The 25,134-nt window shown below is 39.6% G+C and overlaps 1 protein-coding gene across 1 annotated transcript in view; it reads left to right on the forward strand.

The window, feature by feature from the left end:
• The window catches only part of LOC122803660 (protocadherin-9-like), a 2,559,623-nt gene that overhangs the window by 2,227,642 nt on the left and 306,847 nt on the right, over positions 1–25,134 (forward strand). The gene's annotated exons all lie outside the window — the stretch shown is intronic.

A 25,134-nucleotide genomic window follows, 5' to 3' on the forward strand; every position in this document is an offset into this window, starting at 1 on the left:
AAATGCTCCCTTTGTCAACCTGTATTTCCTCTCACATTTCAAGATATGCGGTAGGTGGACTGGGGACTCAGAATTTTCTGCAGGTGTGAGTGGGTGCAAGCATGATAGGAAGGAAAGATCTGGCAACCTACTTCCATTTCACCCTTGCTTTGTAAACATTACAGATAGCTTTGGCTACTCATATGGCACTCTGACAGTCAGCTTTGCCTCAGAAGAGTGACAGAGAGAGAGAGAGAAAGAAAGTGAAGTATGTACACACTGAAACTCTACAGTTGCTACTTAACTGAACTGTGTTAGTGTCAGTGGTCCAACAGGTGGCACAACTGCCTTTGGTGTTAGAGAACCATAAGGCTGTGGGTTCTATTCCCAATGCAGGTTATTGGATTGCTAACAATGTAGTACAATATGGAAGATGCTGTACCCCTGACTCTGTCATTCTGTGGATGAGACATTAAACTGAAGTCCCATCGGCTTGATTTGGTGATAGCTTAAGTAGATGTAAATGATCCCACTGCACTTTATTGAAAAGAAATGGGGAAGTTCCCTAATGACCTGTTCAAATTTCCCTGAGTATTACAAATACCACCTTGGGTCTTCCCTGAAAAGAGATCTCTAGCATAGTGGTACTAACCCAGTCAAGAAAAGAAGAATAACCAAAAAAAAATTACCTTAATTTGTACACATGCTTGTGTTCATCTTTGTGCAAGTGTGCACTTACATATACACGTGTATCTCTCTGTCTCCGTCTCTCTCTTTTTCTGCATATGAGTGCTTACACTTAAAAACAATATATCCTTAAAGGACGTTGTGGCAAACTAAATGCTGACAACCATTTTTAATAAACAGAAGAAAGAGTTTAATCCCAGGAAAAGGGTATATCATTTGTACTACCTCTTTTAAAACACCTAACAAAAAAGTATTACAGTTTGTGGTTATACTGGAGAATATATATAACTCTCAGCTGCCTGATTTTGTAGGACATCCTTGATTTTACCTCACATTTTTGCACTATCCCTTGTAAAATATTTGATTGTCTGGTCATTCACTGGGAATTTCAGTTAGGGCTTCATACTTCTTTTTCTTTAGAAAATAAATGTTAATGCAGAATCTGTTGGTCTATTAACCTTCTAAGTGAGTTAGAGTAATATTTAAATGCAATCCCTGATTTTGGGACTTTGTGCTTTAATACATTTTGGTTTTGTCACCGATTCTTAAGCAAAGACATTGAGAGCTATGTATGAATGTATCATGGGGATGTTTATTCCAGTTTTGTGAAACTGCATCACTAACGTTTGCTTAATAATGTGATTAACAAGCCACATTCTGCCAAAATATGTTATTTAATGCTATCATTTTATATTAACAAAAATAAAAAGCTCAATTTATCAGCAGACTGAATGGCAGAGGTTCTTTCTCCAACAGACTTAAGAGTTGTCCAGAAATTGTAATTGTTTCACTTGCAATTAAATAAGTGGCCTCAGTGTAATATTGTATAAATGCAGTCAATTTATAGCTTAAGTATGACATTTAATTGCCAATCTGCAATTATTATGTGAAAAGCTTAGTGTTATTTATTACAAAGGAATTATTTAGTTCATTATTATAATAGCTTCATAAAAACATTCTGTATTTGAAAGAAGTATATTCATAACTTGTTATAAATTATGTCCATTGTTTCTAATTTTCTTTAAATAATCAAGGGAAGTGAGATAACATACTAATGACTTAGATCTTCTGAATGCTTGGATTGCAGTGCAGTGTAATATATCACAGCTCCAAATAGCTTTCAGACTTTTTCCTGGTAGCGCAGTAACTGCTGGTAGCAGAAATTAATATATTCTACTGATATCTCAGTGTTTTCACTTATTGAGTACTAAATATATAGAGTATGGGTACTGTAATGTGAGACAAAGGATATACAAATTCACTTAAATTTGGGGGGATTTTTTAAGCAGTCATTGAAATTAACCCTTTGCATCTCAGTTTGGATAGATTTGTTTAGATGTTTGTAAAGTACTCCTTGCTCATGATAGGTATACCACCTTCATATTTGCCATAATGGTCTGAAATTTACTTTGCTGCTGCTCTGTCTTCTAATACTCTTTTCTCTCCTTGGTTTATGGTTGTAGCTAACTAATATTATGGCAGTAGTAAGCCTCTTGTGGTCATTGTTATCTATATGTTAGCCTTTTGGCATGAGACCACCAGGTCCTCTTGCACTACAGATAACCAGTGGCTGATTTAGTGGCACACATTGCAGATGGCCAGCTCTAGGAGAAGAAATGATAGACTTTTCCAGCAAACCTTCTTTTGGGTCACTGGTGAGGGAATAGGGGGTCCCTAGTTTTTACCAATATAGCATTCTCAGGAGGAGACTAAGGAGGTTGGAATGTAAGGAGAGTAATCGGTTGGAATGTGGATGGGGGTTGAAGGACTAGCTTAGGTAAAGCACTTTATAAATGTAAAGCATCCTCCTGCCAAGTGAACCCAACTGAAGCATCATACAGGATGCCTTATCAGAAGAGTGATTTGGGGTAACCAGGTAGGATAATGAAAAAAAACATTGAACCAACTAAATTCATGGCATGAAGTAGAATTTCTCACACAAGTTATTCAGAGAGAAAGAATGCAACACAGAACTGGGATTGTTTTTATTTATGACTGACTACTTGTTTGCTGTAAAATTATTTTAGAAATTCTGACCATTTCATTGTACGTTTCCTTCTTACTTACATGACCATCAAGCCTCCTGCCATTTGCCCAATTAGCCATTATTTTCTCCCTTACCAGGTCAGTACTTGTCTGGTGATAAGAGTTGAGTTTCATACTATTTTTTTTTATGACCATAACCCCATCACAAAAAAACAAAAACAAAAAATAAACTAGTTTGAAACTCAACTCATCACAGACCTCCTACAAAAGGGTCTCTCTGAGACCAATGACTGGTGTCAGAACCATGGTCTGTAGCTTAATGCCAAAAAATGCATTATCATCCCCTTTGGAAAAAACTCAGTTCCCATGAATTACCATATTGATGGGAGCCCTGGGCACCCAGGTCGTCAGCCAGCTCACTTTCGACCATCACACTGCCACTGCGGTCAGAAAGTCCTTCTACATGGCACATCTTATAACCAAAGGTTTCGCATCCAGGAAGAAAGAGGTCATCATCCCTCTCTACTCATCCCTCATTAGACCAGTCATCAAATATAGCGCCCTATTTGGCATGTACCTGACCAGACAACTACAAGAGCTAGAGAGGCCACAAAAGTACCTCACAAAAAGGATCCTAGGCCTTAAATACATGTCCTACATGGACAGACTCAAGAAACTTCAGCTTTTCTCAGTCTCTTATCAGCTACTTAGAGAGGTGATCACTGATTGATTTACAAAGCCTACTTGAAATGCTACACCTAAGGAATTCCCAATCCCCCCACACCACAAGCTCCAGAGATCACAACCTCATTACCACAATTAACAGAACATGCAGGAGGTACAGGTTCATCTCACAAAGACTACCCATACCCTGGAATAAGCTTCCCATTAATGTCATACAGAACATCTCACTGGCCCTTTTCAAGAGAAATTTGATGAGTGGATGGGTAACAGAAAGTTCACCCCAGGGATCACTCCAGTTGCCCTACTGGATAGGGGCACTGTGAACTAACATCAGGTGGCACGGTGTCTGAGCAATTTTTTTAGGATAGTCTTGTAAAGGCTCCAGGGCCATTAGCCTAGTATACACCTATGAACAAGACAGATGACACGTGAACCCGCGCCAAAGCAAAGTGTTCCATACCCACCCATTCACGCGTTCAGTCCCATACTCATGCTCTGATGGCTGTAGTACATTCATGCCATTCAAAAAAGATGGACACAGATCTCTGGGTCATCTGTTGTATGTTGTATACCTTATTCTCATTTGCATATCTGGCAACATGGCACACATCCAAAAAATTATGCAGGAAGCTTTAAAAGCCACAGAAGCATAGCTTTGTAACTCACAACTCATGCTCATCCCAAAATAGACAAAATTACAACTTCTTTCCCAAAATTCCTCTCTCATGAAAAAACAAAATTTAAGGTCCTCTATCTTGATAAAACAGCCATTGAAAGCACTTCTCATAGGAATTTATTAGGGGTGACAATGGACGATAATCTTACATTCGACCTGCATATACAAACTTGAATCAGAAAAACTCATGAAAAACTACAATGTTTACAGAGCTAAAAACTTTCCCACTGATGCAACTAAAACTACACTTGCCACTACTTATCTCCACCCTACACTTCTTTATGGTACTCCCATCCTCACTAACCTCCAGGCTTCACAAAAATTAAAATTTGAACTATGCTATAACAAAGCTGCTAAATTTGCTGCAAATACCCCTTTCAGAAACCACCACTGTGTAATCCTAAAAATTCTAAATTTGTTAGAACTGCCTCATCAACTAACATATACACAGCTTTTTATCTCCTATAAAATTACAAACAAAACACATTTTTATTTTTAATGTGTCCTAAATGATCAAGAATCCTGACTTTCACCATTTGTTTAGTTTACTCCATATACCATTTCACAGGGGTGCAGCCACATCCCACAATATAAACCATCCCGCAGGAAGTTCAAGAAAACCTATCTAAAGAACAAAATAACTTCCCATTAAATAATTAGATCCTTTATGTCACGTGATTGTTCAGCGTCTTCCTCATCAGAACTTATGCTAAATAAGAAAAATGTATCTTTTGAGGACATTATACAATTAAGTAATTCGGCACGATAACAGCAGAAAGATTTCCAGCAGATAAAGGCAGAGGTCGAAAAAATTGTGGTGGGAAGAGGAGATGACTCCAGTTCATGAATTTCAAAGATGAACTTTTATTCTGCTATTTGTTCCTTGCAGCCATTATGAAGTAAGTGTAATCAGACCATAAATGAACATTTTTAATTTGTTTGATTTGGTGATCACTAATGAACTTAAGCATCTGTTATACAAAGGGAGTACATTTGTTATTATCTGATTTTATCAGATATTATTTTGGGCATTAAATGTTTTTGAAGGAAATTGTATCTTAAACTTTACTTTCAGATTTAAAAAAATGTTTGCTGATGTCATTAATGATAATGAAACTTTGCTGAACTGTGTCCATATTTGCAAATGCCTTCTATGGGCACATTTCACACAAGATATGCATGGATCATGTAATCCCAAATAAAACCAAGACCTATTCCCCAAATGTTCTAGTGTGATTAAAAGGGCTGTAACAAAGAGATTAACAGAATTTTCAGCCAGGCTGATAAAGGAGGGAATTGGGTTAGTTTTTCTAAAGAAAAATCCCTAAAAAGGGAAGCTGCATCTCTGATCAGTACTAGCAAAAACTTTGAAACAATTTAAAATCATCCAAGGCAAACTTTGAGAGAAAAATATATATATAAAGTATCCTAAAGATCCTGTTTTTATGCCATCCCCAAGGGGCATGAGAATGTTTGGGACCCCACAGGAGACCTGTTGTGGCAGGGGTGGGTTCCTTTTTACAAAATGTAGGTCATTTTTTTTTATTTTCATTTAAAGAATTATTTGCAGAGGGTTCCTTCTCATATCAAGAGCACTGCTGATTTATGTCAGGATGTGAGGAAACTATGTTGGTTAGATGAATTTCATTGGACTACTGTTGATGTTAGAGCTTTGTATACAAGTATTAAGAGAAGATGGAGGTTGGAAGCAGTCATGAGAATGCTGAAGGAAGGCCCACATACAGCTTACCTGGTGGAGCTATTAGAGTTCTCCTTTACACACAATTATTTTAGATTTGAGAAGCAATATTACTTACAAAGGGAAGGCACAGTGATGGGGGCTTCTTTTGCCCCCAGCTATGCCATCATTTTATGGCCTTTTTTGAGAATAAATATGTATATTCTACTGATTTTTTGGTACAAAGCTGTTTTAGTTTAAATGTTACATTGATAATTTAATTTTTGTGTAAAGGTGAATCCTTTGAATTTTCTGGTTTTGAGGAACAGTTGAATGATAATGAATGTGGTCTGGAATTTGCTTTAAACAGTGAATAAATCATGTATTCAATTTTTGGATGGGGAACTGTATATTGGGGAAAACAAGTTGGTTGCATTTAGACCCCATAGAAATGTAACAGCTGTTTATAATTTCTTGCATGCAGACAGCATGCATCCTTCCCATCTAATGGAATCATTGCGCTTTGGGGAATTTAAAAGAATTTTTAATAATAAAAACAGAAGGAACAGGTTCTCCAATGCAATAACGGCTGTTGAGATAACAAAAGGCAATAATCCAAAAAATTAAGTCCACAGACCAACCACGACAGCTCCAAGTAAAAGTTTATTTCAGTAAAAGATGCAAAAGGTTAGCGCTTTTATGCCCTTACAAGAGCACTTCTTCAGACTATCATACAACAGCTTAAAAACACACTTCTTATATATAAAAACACTAATTACTTAACAAGTGATGCCATAATCATTTGAATAGATTACGGGCCTTCAATATAGGTTTTAAAGGTACACACCCATTCAACCCTGGATGTGTATCTGCCTGCATCCATACTATCCATTTAACTTCACTCTGCTCTACTATATTATTGATGTCTCCTAAACGCTGCCTATATTCCTTCCTTTCTAAAACCCTGAACTTTATGTGCCTCCCCTGTTTCAACTACATGCTTTGTAAGGGCATTTCTATAATTTCTATTCCTAATGGCTAAAAGATGCCCTCTTATCCTTTCCTTTAACTTTCTTATTGTCTTTCCTATATAAAAGCAAGAGCATGCTTGACAGCATGCTAAATAAACTATACTTGCTGTAGAGCAATCTGCTTTCGCTTTAATTTAAACTGCTGACTAGTGATAGGATGTATGAATATATTCTCACTGTCTATATATTCACAATATCAGCATGAAGCACATGGTGAGGTACCTCCCAATATGGGATTCTTCACTCTCACTTTTTGTCCATGACATAAAATATGTTCAAGTGAATTTTTATTTTTAAAAACAAAATGAGGGTACGGACTTTCAACTTCTGCAATTTCTCATATACAAGCAAAGGTGGCCAATTTTTCTTAATAATATCACAAAATATTTGTGTATCACTTGTATAATACATCAAAAAGTCCACTTTACTTGAATGTGGTTGCTTTGGCTGATCTCTTCTTGCTATGCCTTGCTTCTTAGAAAAAAAAAGCTTAGCTGAACTACTCCTCAATGTTTTTACCTCAGTGACCATCGTTCCAATTTCTTCATGTTTATACCCTCTTTCCTCAAACTCTTTAGTCAAGTTATTCAAGTCCTGTTCAAAGGTTTTAAGCTGACTATCAAGTCTTGATATTCTCATTCCTTGACCTTTGATCACATTTTTAAAAACTCCTAGGGGGATGCATGCTGTCCCTGGTCAGTGCTGTATTCACCTTACAAGATTTCCTATATAATTTTGTAACTATTTCTCCTCCTGTTGTCTTGCAAATTTCTACATCTAAAAAATATATACCAGATTTTGAATACTTATATGTGAACTTCAGAAATGATAACATTGTATGTAGATATTCTATAAACCTTGGAATGAGTTCTTCTGGCAACCACCTATATAAAATTATCCGGCATCCATCTGCTTGTCCAGCATTAAAGAACACTCTATATAATTATGTTCCCAGTAGGTCATTGAGATCTAGTGACCAAAACCTCCTGTCTGTCTACAAACCTATCAAATCTGGGAATTTTCTGTACTCACACAAGTTTGCTAAGGCCTGAAACTCCTTACCTATATCTATCAGGTACTCTCCCTCCCATCTTTCAAAACCAAAATACTTCCTGTCTAAAATCTGTCTCAGTTCTTGCTCAAAACCAGGTTATCCTATATCCCTAAATGTGAACAAGTAACTTTTTATTCCTTATACCTCCTTATTCTCCCTTATTCACTTACTTTTATAAATTTTTCTTCCTTAACTTCCTATCTAAATATACCATAAACCTATTTTATCCTCAGTCCATATTGCTGTCCCTGTTTGTATTAGACTAACTTATCTTTAATTTTTCTACAAACTGTCTAAAAGTTCTGTAAGTATTAAATGATTGTCATATAACTTGTATTGATTCTTAGCCAATGTTTTTATATTATGTTATTTAAACTGCAGATTTTTTTTTGAAGATTGTAAAATTATTGTTCATAAAATGTTTTGTAATAATTTTCTTCCTAGGTCTCCTCTGAAAATGGGCTTCTACGCAGTCTGATTTTCTTGGTAATCAAATGCCAGTAAATAAATAAATATTTGCTTGTGCTACATTCAGTCTACTTACTTAACATTTGTTGAAAAAATAGCTAAGATGCTTTGGTTTGGGAGAGTTTTTCGGCAATGATATCTGATGATCTCACATGAGTTATGGCAGTATCTGTATATTGTTCTGCCTGGGTCTATATTAAATCAGAGAATGCTTAAAAAAGTGAACACCGATTTATCGACCCCATGTAAGCGAAAGCTTACAATCCCTAAAACTGAGAACAGCGATTTTTTTTCCCAGGGAAAAAAAAAATCACTGTTCCAAAAAAATAAATAAATAAAAACAAACTTTGAAACATTACATAAAGTGGGGGGCTTTGTCCTCCACACACACCCTTCCTAAATATACCAACTCCAAGATTGCACAATAGTGATGAAAGCTGCAAAATAACGAAGGTGGCCAAGCGATTTCTTTCCCAGTGAAAGTATTCGCTTATATGGCTTTTCGGTATTTTGCAATTTCGTGCTTTAAAGTTCGATCAGGACGCATTGGAAAGAATGCATCTTCGATCATATAATAGAGAACCTTCTGCCTCAATGTCTTGTTTCATTGTCTGTATGTTAATATAAAGGTGTATATTTTTTCCTCTCTGAAGTGTGACACATTGATTGCATGAACAAAATAAAGAATTAAACACTCATACATACAAACAAAAAACATTCATTCCGATAATAGCAAATGCAGACACACAATCTTTTTATCCTCCCTATTGTCAGCATTTTCTGTAATTCATAACCAGAGGTAGAGCCTTGAGTTTGAATACGAAATATAGTCTTAAGCATCTAAACAATCAACATTTAAACATTCCTTTGAGATAGTATATAAAGTAATTTTGACACATATACACTACAGCCTATTTCCAGAAAATTTTTTTCTTCATCCATTTTTATACCTATTTGCTGACCAGGTAAGCCTACTGAAAAAATGTTCCTTTTTTGGGTTACCACAGAGCATCTTGTGATTAAGTAACATGCTCACAAATGCACATTAGGCAAATGATGGTGGACAGGCACAGGAAACTGCTCCAGGTGTGTGTGTATGTCCTATGATCAACTTTCATCCTGCCCAGAATTAGTTTCTACCTTGTATCTATTTAATGCTAGGATAGTTTCAGCTCTGCCATTCATTTTGAATAAATGAAACATTTATATATCTATATATATATATATATATATATATATATATATATATATATATATATATATATATATATATCTGTTCATAGATCAGTATTAGGCTAACTGCCTTTGTGGGCTATTTTAAGCCTAGCCGATTATCCCATTGAGAATCAAACAGTGCAGTTTGTGTTTATAAGGTAAACACCTTAACCATTATGTCACTTCCTAACCAATGCACTTCAAAATACTGAATTACACAAACATCGAATGGGTAGTGATTAATACTGAAGCTTTAAAAGCTAAAATGATGAAAAAGTAAAACAGTTATGTTTTCTGCAGGGAGCAAGCCCTCTTCATTCCAAGCTAATTAAATATACCAATTCTGAGATCATGCTACAGTGGGGAAATGGCAAATTCTCTAATCCTAACACTAGCAGAAGTGATCAAATGACTTTCAATCACATCTGCTGATGTTAAACACATTTGAAATTATGAGTGTTTGACCATATGGACCACTCTTTTTTTATATATATATATATATATATATATATATATATATATATATATATATATATATATATATATATATATAAATCAAAGAATGATTACATATACTGAAAGAAAGTTATATGTAAGGAAATCTAATTCTTGTTTAATAATTTGATAATTTTGAACACAGTAGTTGCTTCTGCACAGAATGGTTCATACATCTAAGCTGCAGATACTGGAATTCATATAATCTGCACCCATATTAGTGGATCTAAAATCTAAATAGTTTGCTACAATATTGTTCATGAAAGATCACAAAATGAGGATTCCTTTAAAAGATTTTATTTCACCACAAAACTTTGGTGAATTATGATACAGAATGATAAAATGTAAATATTCCCCCAGATTCAGCAAGCCCTGCACGGTGTGCAGGACTAGTGCAGGAGCTCCAGCAGGCAATATATCTGCTGTGTGATCCAGGAATAAGCTGTAGGGACGGGCATGAGCGCTCCTGCCGAGTACATTTCTGCAGATTACACTAGTCCTGCACAGACTCAGCTGCTGTATGCAAATTACGCCATTTGCAGGTGAAATCCATGCAAATTATGTGAATTTTTGATCCAGGAAGCTGGAAGCCGGCCGTGCAGGACTAGTGTAATCTGCAGAAATGTACTCGGCCAATAACCGAGTACATTTCTGAAACTACAAAACGGAGCCATGACAGCTACAAATAATGCGTGGATATTATATAGAAAGCATGCCAATGGCCAAATATAAGGCCATTGGCATGGAAAACAGTTGCAAAAATAAAAAAATCAACTTTTATTTTTTTTTTTGCCGATCTTGGCTGTTTAAGCATAGGGCAGCTGCGCGCAAATGGGATTGGGCGAAAAATTAAAAAGAAACCTAAAATAAGCAATCTAACCAAAATCACTATTTTGACATTATACTCAATGGCAGGCAGAAGACAACATGACCAGTGAATAGTGGTTGCTAAGGGGGGAGGCTCAGTGTGGGACCTGTAACTGTGCATCAGCAGGCAATCCTATGCAAATGAGGGGAATGATACTGAATCCCAGAGCTCCCCTGCATGCTAGTCAGCACCCAACAGTGTAAGAGCAGAATAGCTTGGTGCAAGCCTAGAAGTTGGCTGACATCATAGCAGGGGGGTGTCAGGCATACTGTAAGTGGATTGGAGCCCTGTGACTCGGGTTTGCTCTTAGCTTAGCAGAGCTAAGCAAGGGGGTGTGTCCGAGGCTGCCTAGCACTCTTTGCATTGCCTAAGTGGGTGTGCGCGTCACACACCGGGTTTTAAAGAAAAAAAAAGTAAACCAGAAAATATCAGCTCTGTGCACATTTGAGTACTGTGTTTGTGCGGTGCGCCCCTGGGCTTAAACAGGAAGGCAATGGAAAGGGAAAACAGCAGTAGGAAGGTAATCTAGGAAAACTAGCATAGCTGGCAGGTGAAATGTATCAGAATCAGCCAATTACACAGGCAGCAGACCAGCCCAGCCCAGAACATTACTATAAACTATGGAAACACCTTTCCCTCTGGTTTTTCCACATACTCTGCACCACCGGTGTATACAAGTGGGAGGATTTTAACAAACAAAACCAACAAAATGATAGAGGCTGTAAAAGCTATCATACAGCAACATGTGGAAAAGGCTGAGGATGAGAATGCTGTTGACCAACTCACAGTGAGGAGACGGAGAAGAGTGTACAGACCCAGGGTAACCTACAAGGGGCTACATGAGCTGGAAAAAGTGGAGCGCTATAGGGTGGACAGAGACCTCCTACAGCAAATTGTTGAGCTGTGCCAGCCATGCCTCTCACACAGAACTAACAGAGGGGAACCCATCCCAGTGAATACCAAGGTATGTGTAGGCCTAAGAATACTAGCTACAGGTACCTTCCAAAAGCCAACTTGGGATGTCATGGAGATGTCACAGGCATCAGTATCCAGGCTACTCCACCAGATGCCATTTCAGCACATGCCAGTGAAGACGTATATTTCCCCAACACCCGTGAGGTGTTGGCCAGAAATGTGCATTTCATCCATCAAATAGCAAAATACCCTGAGGTAGTGGGTGCTATAGACTGCATGCACATATGCATCAAAGCACAACCCGGTGTGCGGGGTAGGGTCTACATCAACCGCAAGGGCTTCCCCTCCATCAACTGACAGTTCATGTGTGATGCCCAGGACATTATAATGAATGTGTGTGCTGGCTGCCCTGGAAGCTATCAGGATACCCACATCTGGCATCTGATGTAGCTGTACCAGAGATTTGCCACTGGGGACATCCCTTACAGTCACCTACTGGGGAATGCTGGTTACTCACTAGAGCCATGGCTGATGACACCCATCAGAAATGCACACACACCCGAGCAAGAACTCCATAATGAGGCACACGCACAGACCAGAATTATAATAGAGTGTGTGTTCGGGATACTCAAATCATGGTTCCGGTGCCTGGACATATCCGGTGTAGCCTTGCAGTACTCACCAGCTACATGTACTCAAATTGTCATCGTATGTGCCATACTACACAATATAATCCTGTGGAAACAGCTGCAGCAGGGACAGCATAAGGCAGGGCCACACAACCCCCACCATTGTCAAGACCTGCACAGGCATAGTGTGATTCAGAGGAGGAACAACCTGAGCCTGCCCCAGTAGGCAGAAGGAGGCATGCCCAGTATGCCCTGGCCTTGGCAAAGCACCATCCTCAATTATTACACCTACCGTATCGCTACGATATCACTGTTGCAGTTGTCACTCACCATCACATATATGTTTGGACAGCACCTCAACATGTAAGCTATGTGGTGCATGCAATAACTGCATAGACATGTGATAACAATACATAATCAGTCGGTGTTTGATACCCTGTACTGGTAGGTATGTGACACAAACATGCTTAGGTTTTACTCTCCCACCCCCTCCCTGACTTACTTTGTCTCTGTGTGCCTCTCACACTCCCTCTCTGGTGGATGTGGAGAACAACACCTGCTTTGCTTAGGCAGCAGCATGTGTTTTGTAAGTGATGCTCATGATCAGCTGATGGCCTCTGCATGAATTGCAGCCCTCCTCTAGCTGATTGCATGTGGAACAGCTGTGGTAACATTCCCATAGCCAATTGCAAGGAAACATACTCCAATATCTAGGAACATCATGCTGGTATTGGGCCTTTTCATTCACTGTGAGCAGGAGCTAGATCTGGTGTTTGGCAAACAGCATCACAGATGGATTGGGGATCTACCTCTAACAACATACACTGTGGAAACAGGCCAACACACAGGAGGGGGATGCGCATGACATGACTACAGAATGTAAGTGTTGCTATCCTGCATTTGGAGTAATGTCAGTTTAACAGGGTGTGTGTGGATATGGCTGGGCTACATGTTTTAATACCTGTCATGACAGTGCTATGTCTTTGAGGAAACCCCCATCTGTAGGGTCATCTGCAGACTAGGCAGTGTGTGGTGCCTTTTTTTTCTTGTGTTACTAACAGAGCACCTATCTGAGAACTGCAGAAGCATAGTCTGAGGATTGCAGTCAGTACATGGTGACAGCTATGAGAGTTACTGACTTCATAACCCTCATAGGGCATATATCACAACAAACCCTGTTACAACAGTAAATGTATGAGGTTATCACAGCAACAGTAACAATCAGTAAGATGTAGAGCAGATAAAAAGCCAGGTCTAAACAATAAAGCCTCTCTTAAAGCCATCTTACGAAGTAGGAGACTTATTGTCTCTGATAGGAGAATCGTATGATGTTTTTTGTTTTTTGTTAATGCCAATAATCTTTTGGAATAATGGTTTTTACTTTAAGAGAGGGATAATATGTTTTAGGTCCTGGAAATGTGCTCTTTGTTTAGTACATGGTTATTAAATGTTTCCACCTCAGCCCATGTATTTTGGCTATCTCTGTCATAGAGTAGATTTTTCATATTACATTTTTTATTTATTTTTATTTTTATTTTACTTTAATAGTATAATATTATGTTCAGCATTAGGTTTTTGATAGCATATAGTTTTGATGATTTTATTTTTGTAAGTTTTAAATGATGGTTACATATATTATATTTATTGTGTTGTTTTATGTATTTAATTAAATTATATGACGTCAGCGCAGGTTTGCACCAATGAGTTAGTAGGATGTATTATCTAAATGGCTTTTACAATGAAGTATTTGTCTGATGAAGCCTACTAGGTGAAAGCGCTAACAATTTTATTAAACTTTGGACTGTTTTTATCAGCCCGTGTATTTTATTCATCTTTTACTTTCTGGATGCTGTGTTGGACATTTATATCGGGACAGCATTACCGTGTTTGATTCCTGTGGATGTTGCTTGCTATATGGACTTTTGAATTTATTTATCGAACCACAGGTATCTTTACCCTTTGGTGTTGCTTTTGTTCCTCCTATCACAGCAACATGTCAATATTGGCTCTGTGTCTGTGCCTCCAGCCACAACTCTGTCAACCTTTGTACATATGTCATGCAGTAAGAGGTGCATATGTTCTGTACACCATTATTTATTCACATCATATCTGATAACAAGCCAGTGAGACATCAGACTGCTACATATGTTATGTATAGTAGGGGTTATATTTGAGGACATAACCTGGGCATTCTGTGGTTGTGTGTACAGTACTGAGATCTGTGTACTTATGGTGATTGACGACAGTGTGTGTATTGTGAAGATGTACCTTGGGCTGTGTACAGACTGTGGTAGATGTAATTGTTCTTGGTTCTGTTCTATCTAATGTTACATCCTGCTCCAGTGTATGTTACCCTATCGGCTTACATGTTTGTAGGGCCAAACACACACATGTTCCATACCACAGACAGGCATCTGACCACACTGTGTAGTGGCCCCGTATATGTAGGGTTAGTATGTGAGTGGCACATGTGAGGATGGAGTTGATTAGATAGTCCATATACTGTAATATTAAGCTAGCTTACCATAAGTGGCTGTGTTCATATTGGTTGTGTTATGCACTTTCACACAGGTGTCTGTTACTCTGTGCTGTGACATGCCTGTAGAGCCTGCTATATATGCAGGTACATGTGTATTCCCCCATAAGAAACGTAAGCCAATATTGTGGCAGTCTGCTTGTAGCCTGCACAGTGCTTTGTTACATGCCTAGCAGCTTAGTGTACTTCCCCAGTGTGAAGTTATGTCCAGATACTTGCCAGATGTACTGCTGCTGGGCCACCATAACAGTCATGTATTTCTGAGAAAGCAGTGGGATGCTGTACAGATGTATGTCACTAACTAGTGGGTAGTATGTGGCCATGTCACTTCTGTACCAGCAGTTATTATGTGTCAGGACAGACAGGGGTGTGTGAATGCATAACCTATGGGGGCAAATGTATACCAGTATTTACGTGATATACCCATCTACATGGCTGTTAACATCCACATTGTCAGGCTTGGTCCACATGTTTTGCACTAAGGGGTTCTGTGTATACCTCTGGACTGACCAGAGTGTGTCAGACTGTCCACATTTATTGGTCATATCTCTGCTGTAGTCCACAGGGTGTTACTGTGCTAGCAGTAGTACTGTACTATGATGTCCTTAGGATGTCTGTCAGTAGCCAATGGCGCACATGTTACAAGTAGATGTGACCTCCCACACACAACATGTCTGTTAGGTCAACCACTATTACAGTAGCAACAGTCTACATATATACCTGCAATACATACCTGACATCCTCTTGCACTAAGAGGTTGGGACTACTGATGCTGAGGTAGGACTCCACTCCATGTTCTGTACATATGGTGAACATATATGTATATATAATTATCCATATATCTATATAGATATATCCACATATACATATCGACATACATAGATGGATATGTATATGTACTTTTATATATATATATATATATATATATATATATATATATATATATATATATATACATACATATAAACACTCAGATATCTACATATACACAACAATATATATCTACACATATACAGATAGAGATACATTTGCACATATACTTATGGATATCTACATATATATTGACAGCAATAGGTATATCAGAATATATATGTATGCACATATAGTTATAGATATCTATATATATATATAAATAAATAGGCATATCTGTACACATAGGATGTGCATAGATATATAGCTATACACACACACACACACACACACACACACACACACACACACACACACTATATATATATATATATATATATATATATATATATATATATATATATATATATATAAAATCAACAATCTGCATTCAAACTGGAACCTTAGTTTGAGAGACAGCCTTACAGAACATTCTGCAAATATATAGAGCTGAGTATATTTTTCTGTATTATTCTGTATTATAGTGCTAAATGGTTTGCTTAGGTATCTGCTGTGTATATATATATATATATATATATATATATATATATATATATATATATATATATATATATATATATATATATATATATATATAAGAGAGAGAGAGAACAGCATATATTATTTGGCTTTATAATTTGCACATTCCTCACATCTGTGTTGAAACTGTTTTCCACACCCCCCCCCCTCATTTCCTGCATTGTCTTCAGTTATATAATTGAGCTAGTGTTGTGTGTCCTGTTAATTAACAATCTGCATTCAAACTGGAACCTTAGTTTGAGAGACAGCCTTACAGAACTATCTGCAAATATATAGAGCTGAGTATATTTTTCTGTATTATTCTGTATTATAGAGCTAAATTGTTTGCTTAGATATCTGTTGTATATATATATATATATATATATATATATATATATATATATATATATATATATATATATATATATAGAGAGAGAGAGAGAGAGAGAGAGCAGTATATATTTTTTGGCTTTATAATTTGCACATTCCTCACATCTGTGTTGAAACTGTTTTTCCCCACCCCCCCTCCCAGTTCTTGGTTGTAGTTTAAATTTGGTGGCTTTTGCAGTGCCCACCCCACTGTAGATTTGATATAAGACACTCCCCCAGGCCCATCTCTTTACCGCATTCTACCTAATTAACCCTTTCTGCACTTGCTTTTAGTCCTTTTTAATTTAATTACATTTTTTCAAACTGTGTGTGGACTAATATTGTTACATATTCAAGTGTGCCAGCTTGCACTGCATGAGAATTGTATTTACTACTGCTTTTGCTACTTTTCTGAAAAAAAAAAAAAAATCATCTGCTTTTACTGTACTTGTGTTTCTTCCTACTTTATTTTGCTTTTGCGTCATCTTAAAAGTACTCAATTGTATTTATTACTGCTTGGTGTAACTCATTCTAAGCCTCTTAGTTTCAACACTTGCGCTTCAGACCAGTTGTTTTACATTAAGAGGGTTTGTGGTCTGCACTGTAGTGGCAGAACAGGTAGCTTACATCCTTCTAAGTTGGTAACTGCTGATTGAGGGCTCAGTGTCTGTTATTCTAAAAGTGTATTAATTCTGGTTTAAGCACTTGGGCTTTCAGGCCAGTTATTTTACATTAAGAGGGTTCGTGGTCTGCACTCTTGTGGGAGGAGAGGCTGGACTCTGCCCTTCTGAGCTATGAATTTCTGGTTAAAGGCTTATAGTGCATGCATATCTGAACTGCTTCTTACTGAAATTGGTACACCTTGTTTGCTGTTGCATAGACTAGATCCAGGCCTGATGAATCTAGCTTTGTTTGTATAACTTGAGCACTAATCCAGTCATTCTTTAAAGTATTCAATTGTATTTATTACTGCTTGGTAGTAACTTGATTAAAGTGTAGCTATCATTCTAAGTCTTTGGGATTAAGCACTTGGGCTTCAGACCAGTTGTTTTACATTAGTAAGGTTTGTGGCATGCACTGTGGTGGCAGGACAGGTAGCTTTCATCCTTCTAAGTTGGGAACTGCTGATTGAGAGCTCAGTGTCTGTTATTCCTAAAGTGTATTAGTTCTGGTTTATGCACTTGGGTTTCAGGCCAGTTAAATTACATTAAGAAGGTTCGTGGTCTGCACTCTTGTGGGAGGAGAGGCTGGGCTCTGCCCTTCTGAGCTGGGAATTTCTGGTTAAAGGTTTATAGTGCCTGCAAATTTGAACTGTTTCTTACTGAAATTGGTAAACCATGTTTGCTGTAGCATAGACTAGATCCAGGCTTGCTGAATCTAGCTTTGTTTGTATACTTGTTGTTTGTTTGCTTGTTATTTCCCTGGAACGCTAATTCCACCTAAAACTCAGCTTCTCAGCGCTTCTGTGGATCCCTAGTGATATCTGCATTGCTTACTGTACTTATTTCCTTGTTTCACTTGAAAGAAAGTTACTGTTTGTCGTTTTTGCATTTAAGTTACCTGTAACACATTGCACTTAAGTTACCTGGCACTTGCTCACTAAAGCAATTATATAAGTCAGCACTAAAATTTAAAAGCACTACACCCTCACTCCCCATTGGCCCTTGTTTTCAATTATAAAGGAATTCCCAATATTATTCTAGCATGTCCAAAGGTCAGTTGTCAATCTCCTCTCTGGTCCAGCTGGTGAATCTGGCAATGTTACAACTGCCTCATGTACACAGACAACCCTCTCCTCCTCCCAACAAATTCCAACACATGTGGGAGATGCAACCATATAGCCAAACTGGAGGCTAAGCTCTCTCAACTCAGTACTGGCATAACCAGTCAGGAGGAGAAGGAAACCACACTTACTACAATTCCAGTCTCACATAGACCTACCATGACAGCAAACCAAACACATAATCACACAAAAACATACTCGGAGGCTCTAAATAAAGATCTGCCTAAGCAGCAGAGACCTCCAAAGCAGACACCCAAGCAACCGCTACCCCAAAACAAAACACATGCAACACATATCTCACAAAGCCGGTGTGCCGAACAGTCACAGCCCTTAAGGGTAAACAACACACCTGATACACTTGTAATAGGTGACTCTATCGTCAGGCACAGTGACGTCCCGCTCACCAGGCTGAACAAGGAGAAGGTCACGGTGAGCAGCCTGTCAGGCACTAGGATCCGCCACATAACACAAGCACTCAGGTCACTCCAAGGCAAGTACAAATATGACTCAGTCATTGTCCATGCTGGTGTGAATGACCTGAGACGTACCTCCCCGGACTACATGAAAAGAGACATAGAGGAGCTCTCTGAGCATGTAGCCCAGGCCGGTATGACCCTGACCTTGAGTAGCATCTTACCCTCATCAAGAATGATGCCACAATATGAAGACAAGATGATCAATTTCAACAATTGGCTTAAGTACTGGTGTCATTCAAAGGGGATCCAATGACTGTCAGCCTGGGATGATATGCTCGACAAGCCACAATGCTTCGCTAGGGACGGCTTGCACCTGTCACCCCTGGGCTTTCGGATATTGGCAAAGGCTCTTGCTAGCCCCATAGTGCCTTTTTTCAGCAAGGCTCAAAAGACAAACCCACCTCCATAGGTATCACAAGGGATAAGAAACTAAGAGTAATGCTACTCAATGCCAGAAGTCTAAACCTCAAGATGCACACAGTTGAAACTCTCCTTAGCATGGAGAACATCGATATCTGTGCAGAAACAGAAACCTGGTTCAGGGCTCCCGAGAGCACCCCAGCACTACCAGGTTATACCTCATACCATGCTTTTCGGCCCCAAAACCTGGACTGAACCACAAAAGGAGGGGGAGTATCGATATTCATCAAAGATACCCACACCTCCAGGTTGGTGGCAAAGCACGAAGCATCAGAGACTATCCATGTGCAACTAACAGTGGGTAAAACTGCCTTCCAGTTTATAGCCTGCTACAGACCACCCTCCCAAACCCAGGAACCCCACTCGGCCTTCCTGAGAACACTGGAAAATATGAAGGTCTCTCCAAACACCATTATATTGGGCGACTTCAACTACCCAAACAGACTGGGAGCATTACTCTAGCTCCAACACCCTAGCCCAAAGGTTCCTAGAATTCATAAACTCAAATGCTATGGAACAACTTGTTACCACTCCCACAAGAGGGAAAAACATACTGGACCTGATCATCACCAACATAGGGATTCTATGCTCCAGACCAGAAGTATATCCCTCACTGGTAAGATCAGACCATAAACTGATCTCACTGGATATTCACATCCCGACCCCTCCCCCTGCCCAGAAAACCACAGTGAAAAACTTCTCTAAAGCAAATTTCACAAGCCTCAAAACCAAGGTGGAATCCTTCAAAGCCCCCGGGCCTGTGGAAAATACGGCCCAGACCGCAGAATCCTTTTTAAATGCATTCTATGAACACCTTCAGGAATGCATGGATCATGCAATCCCAAATAAAACCAAGACCCAATCCTCCAAAGGCAGATGTCCTGTCTGGTGGACCCCAGCCATAAACAAACTATACAATAGAAGGAGGAAGCTACTACATGATAGAGCAAAATCCCAAAAAGGGAAAGCATCTCTGATCAGTATTAGCAAAAAACTAAGGGCACTCATAAAATCGTCTAAGGCCAGCTTCGAGAGAAAAATTGCACATGACACTAAGGATAATCACAAGGCTTTCTTTAGTTATGTTAGGAATCTGGGTGGGAATTCCCAGATATGCTCAGAATTAGTCCAAAATGACAAAAAATACACCGAACCCACAGACGTTGCCAACATCCTAGCTAACAGATTCAGCGCAAACTTCACCACCCCTCCCCACCAAAAGGGCAAATATCTATCTCAGCAGAGTGCTGCCCCCCTGACATCTTAGATGCTCAGGTAAGAGCCACCCTCTCCAAAGCAATAAACACAGCATCAATGGGACCAGACGGTGTCCCGGGCTGCATCCTACATGAACTCCAAGAAGAGCTAAACTCAAACATAAAACTACTGTTCAATCTCTGCCTTACTACAGGATATGTACCCAAAGAGTGGCGTACAGCAACAGTGGTCCCTCTCCACAAAGGTGGTGCCTCAATGGACCCTGGAAACTATCGCCCCATAAGCCTGACTAGCTTGGTCTGCAAAGCTATGGAAAGGATCATCATGGACCTCATAAATAAAGATATTGGGGACCTACAGACACTGGATCCTACCCAGTTTGGCTTTGTTAAGGGCAGATCCTGCCTCTTAAACCTGGTTGACTTCTTTGAAACAGTCACCAAGGCCATTGACGAAGGGAAGGTGGTCCACACAGCCTACCTGGAACTCGCAAAAGCCTTCGTTACAATACCACACTTGGGCATTATAGATAAGCTCACCAGCTTAAATATAAACCCCTATGTCACTAGATGGGTTGCAAACTGGCTCAAGGACAGAACCCACATGGTTAGAATTGCTGGAGCCATGTCAGACTCCAAACCAGTTACAAGTGGTGTCCCACAAGGCTCAGTCCTGGGACCTCTCTTGTTCGGTATATATTTCTTGGAAGTACAGGCCAACACAGAAGGACTGTGGCTGACCAAGTTTGCAGATGACTGCAAACTGGGCACCATAATCGACTCTCCAGCCGACAAAAGCATCCTCCAAAAGGGCCTCATAGAAACAGACAACTGGTGCCAGAGCCATGCCCTCAAGCTAAACGCCAAAAAGTGTATAGTCATCCCCTTTGGCAAAAACAAAGTGCCCACAAATTACCACATAGGTGGTAATCCATTAAGTACAGAAGAAGTAATTAGGGACCTGGGGACCCAAGTTGATAGCAATCTCTCATTTGACAACCACTTGGCCAAAGTGGTTAGAAAAACATTTTATATAGCCCACCTAATCATGAAGGGATTCACATCTAGATTAGGGGAGGTCATTGTGCCTCTTTACTCATCCCTCATCAGGCCCATAATTGAGTACAATGCCCCTTTTGGGATGTACCTTACCAAGAGGATCAAAGGGCTCAAACAGATGCCATATGCTGCCCGGTTAAAGAAACTCCAGCTCTACTCAGTGGCATACCGCCTGCTCAGAGCCGACCTGTGCCTGACGTATAAAGCCATGTCCAACCCGGAATTAAGGGACATGCTGCACCTCAAAAAATCCAAATCCCATCGAGCTACATGCTAGAGAGACTTGAACCTCAGCACTGAAATAAATAGGACATGCTGGAGGGACAGATTCATAACCCAGAGGCTCCCTTCACTCTGGAATAAAATCCCAGTCCAGGTTAGGCAGAATCCCTCATTGACTCTCTTCAAGAGGAATCTTGATGCGTGGATGGGAGATCGTAGGTTTACCCCGGGTATCACTTCTGTGTTACTGTTAGACAGAGGCACAGTATACTAACCTTGAAAAAGGGCACAGCAAAATTAATTTAAAATGGGTGGCGAAAGACAAACATACTCTGGCTAGGCTTATAAATGCCCTAGGGCAGATAGCCTAGTATGAACCTATGAACATATATGTATATACAGGTCTATTTCATTTGATCGAAAGACCATTTGACCTAAACCCATCTGATCGAAATTTCATTCGATCGAAAACCAGTATTCAAGGCAAATAACAGGGATTTGTCCCCCTCCCCAATGTTGTGTGACCCTGGAGTTGGTATATATAGTTAGGGGGGTGGGGGTGCAGCCCCCCACATTGGGGGGGGTGTGAGGTGCGAAGGCCTCCACCTATTTTTGTTTAAAATCTGTACATTTTGTGTTATTTTCTTTTTTTAAAGGAAACTAGGTGGGGACTTCACCCCCCACACCCCCCAATGTAGAGGGCTGCACCTCCCACACCCCCTGACTATATATACCAACTCCAGGGTCTCACAACATTGGGGAGGGGGACAAATCCCAGTTTTATGCCTTGAATACTGGTTTTCAATCAAATGAAATTTCGATCAAATGGATTTAGGTCAAATGGTCTTTCGATCAAATGAAGTAGACCCGTATATACGAAGAGATCTACACATGGTCATATATATGATGCACTATACAGATGTGTATACAGACATATATGAATATACATGTGTATGTAAATGTAGACCTATATCAACATATTATACGTATATATGCATATTCCTGTCATGTGTAATCCTCATAGTTGTGTATACCCTCCCAGATGTATCTTACCATATGTATCTGATATGTGTACATTATGATAAAACAACATATGTGATGCAGCAGTCATATTAATAACAAGTACTGCACAATTGTGGAAGTAAAGGCAATTGTTCAATACTAATCAATATGTGTATTGACAAATATAGTGGAAAAACAACAGCTATCTTTACAGTGGTCATTGCACAGTGGTTAAGTGCTGTGACTATAGTGTACAGGGTCCTGGGTTCAAGACCTGCAAGGGCTTTTCATTTTGTTGCTGGGCAGAACAAGGGCTGTTGGATACAGAGTGGTTAAGGCAGTTTTGAGCAGCTGTAAGCACGTTTGCATGTGTTTTGTGACGGTAAGCACTGCTAAGCTACAGGTAAACGTACTGGCACTTACACGGTATAAGCTTCGCTTACCAGTGCGCAAATCAGGTTAGCTGTTATATTGGAGCAATGCTGATAACTGATAAGCATGGCTTAGCACTGGTAACCAGTTCACACCACCCAGTCTGATAACATAGCAGGCTAATGACATCTGTAATAAGTGTATGTAATGCCATGTACAATACATGCGCCTATGTACTGTCATTACAGTAGCGAGGGGTGTGAGTGTCAAGTCTGGGACACAGATGTATATGAGGCCTGTACAGCACTGTTATCCATGTGAATGTGTTATATACAGGGGTAGTAGCCGAGGTTACGTGTTATCACACTGGCATGTAGAGTATCATGTCGGTATGTGGAATGTAACTGCAGACTACTGTCTGTACAGCACATGTTAGTGAGGGCTTCCAACATATAGTTATGGCATACATATTGTTGTCAAACATCTGTCTGTCAACACATTCATCTTACTGCATAGCTACTTGCCAAGCTGATGACTGTCAGTCCCTGTACAGATGTGAAAATGGCAGGTATCCAGCTGGGATATGTACAGGCAACCTATGCTTGATTGACACTTACATGTCTGCCCAGCTGTGTAAGAACTGGCACATATATGAGACAACACTCTGTATGCACCACATGCCATGGGTACCTTCACTAAATTACCACAGTCAAGAGAACATGCTTGGGTACAGTACTCCATCACAGACACTAACCATGTGTTGTAATACATGTTGCATACATGTCAACTTGATCACCTCAGTGGCCATGTGCAGGAGGCACCCAGAAGTATTAGCTGATGCATGTCACTCTCACCTTGAGGTTCACCACAGAGCTGTCTGTTGATAGGTTGCCTCCTGCCACATGGCAGGTGGCAGGATACCACTGTACACACATCTCCTATACAACCCATCTCTCCATGGACAATAGCTAGGTACACAGCTATGTTCACCTGCAGTGATGCCCCATGCACTACACGCATGCACGTGCATTATTACTGAGTATAGCAGTGTCTGTGTGTTAGCACATCTGTACTTGGAAATTCCATAAGGGCCTTCACAACCACCACAACACACATTGCCATAGTCAGTTGTGGCTGCTGCTGTATGGGACATTACATGTACTCTGTTATGCTCCTCTCCATACTGGCTACACGAGCCTTGCAGTACCAGCACAACAGTGTTTTACAAATAGGTCAATAGGCATGGCATATCCATTGAGTTCTGGCAAATGTGTGTATGTGTGCATGTCCGTATATCTGTAGGGAACAGCATTCCAAAGCCACATACTCCTATTACACTACCCATTGCCACAAAGAAGTACAGATAGTGTTGTTTCTGCCCATAGGTGAGGCATGACAATGCAACACCCTACTATGCCTGTAGCATGTGCATTAGATGCATATCCCTGTAGTTCCACTGTTGGGATATACAATGGGTTGTATCGCAGTCATGGGAAATGTGTGATGGTGGGTATGTCAGAGTATCATCATGGATTTCAGGGAGTACAATACCCACTGAGGGATGTGGGGGATGTGTACACTGTTATTACACCAAGGTACACCCGGTATATGTCCCATGTACCACTTTATGGTTACCACTGTCACCATGAATCATACAGGTAACTGATACCTCAATCCAACCCAGTTATGCATGTGCTGTGTGCAGCCTACCTGTAACACATTGGACACATGGTCAAGTTAGTTAGCAGCAATAGGCCCAGGTCTCTGATGTGTGTCTGCCTGTTATGTGTCTGTTAATGTGTATATGAAGGTATATCACACTATGTATTGTCCATATAGGCCCATTACACCCCCCATTAGCAAACTGTACATGTCTTGGATATTC

The sequence above is a fragment of the Protopterus annectens genome, chromosome 5.part1, assembly GCF_019279795.1.
Source record: "Protopterus annectens isolate FY-2018-M chromosome 5.part1, PAN1.0, whole genome shotgun sequence".
Taxonomy (NCBI): domain Eukaryota; kingdom Metazoa; phylum Chordata; order Ceratodontiformes; family Protopteridae; genus Protopterus; species Protopterus annectens.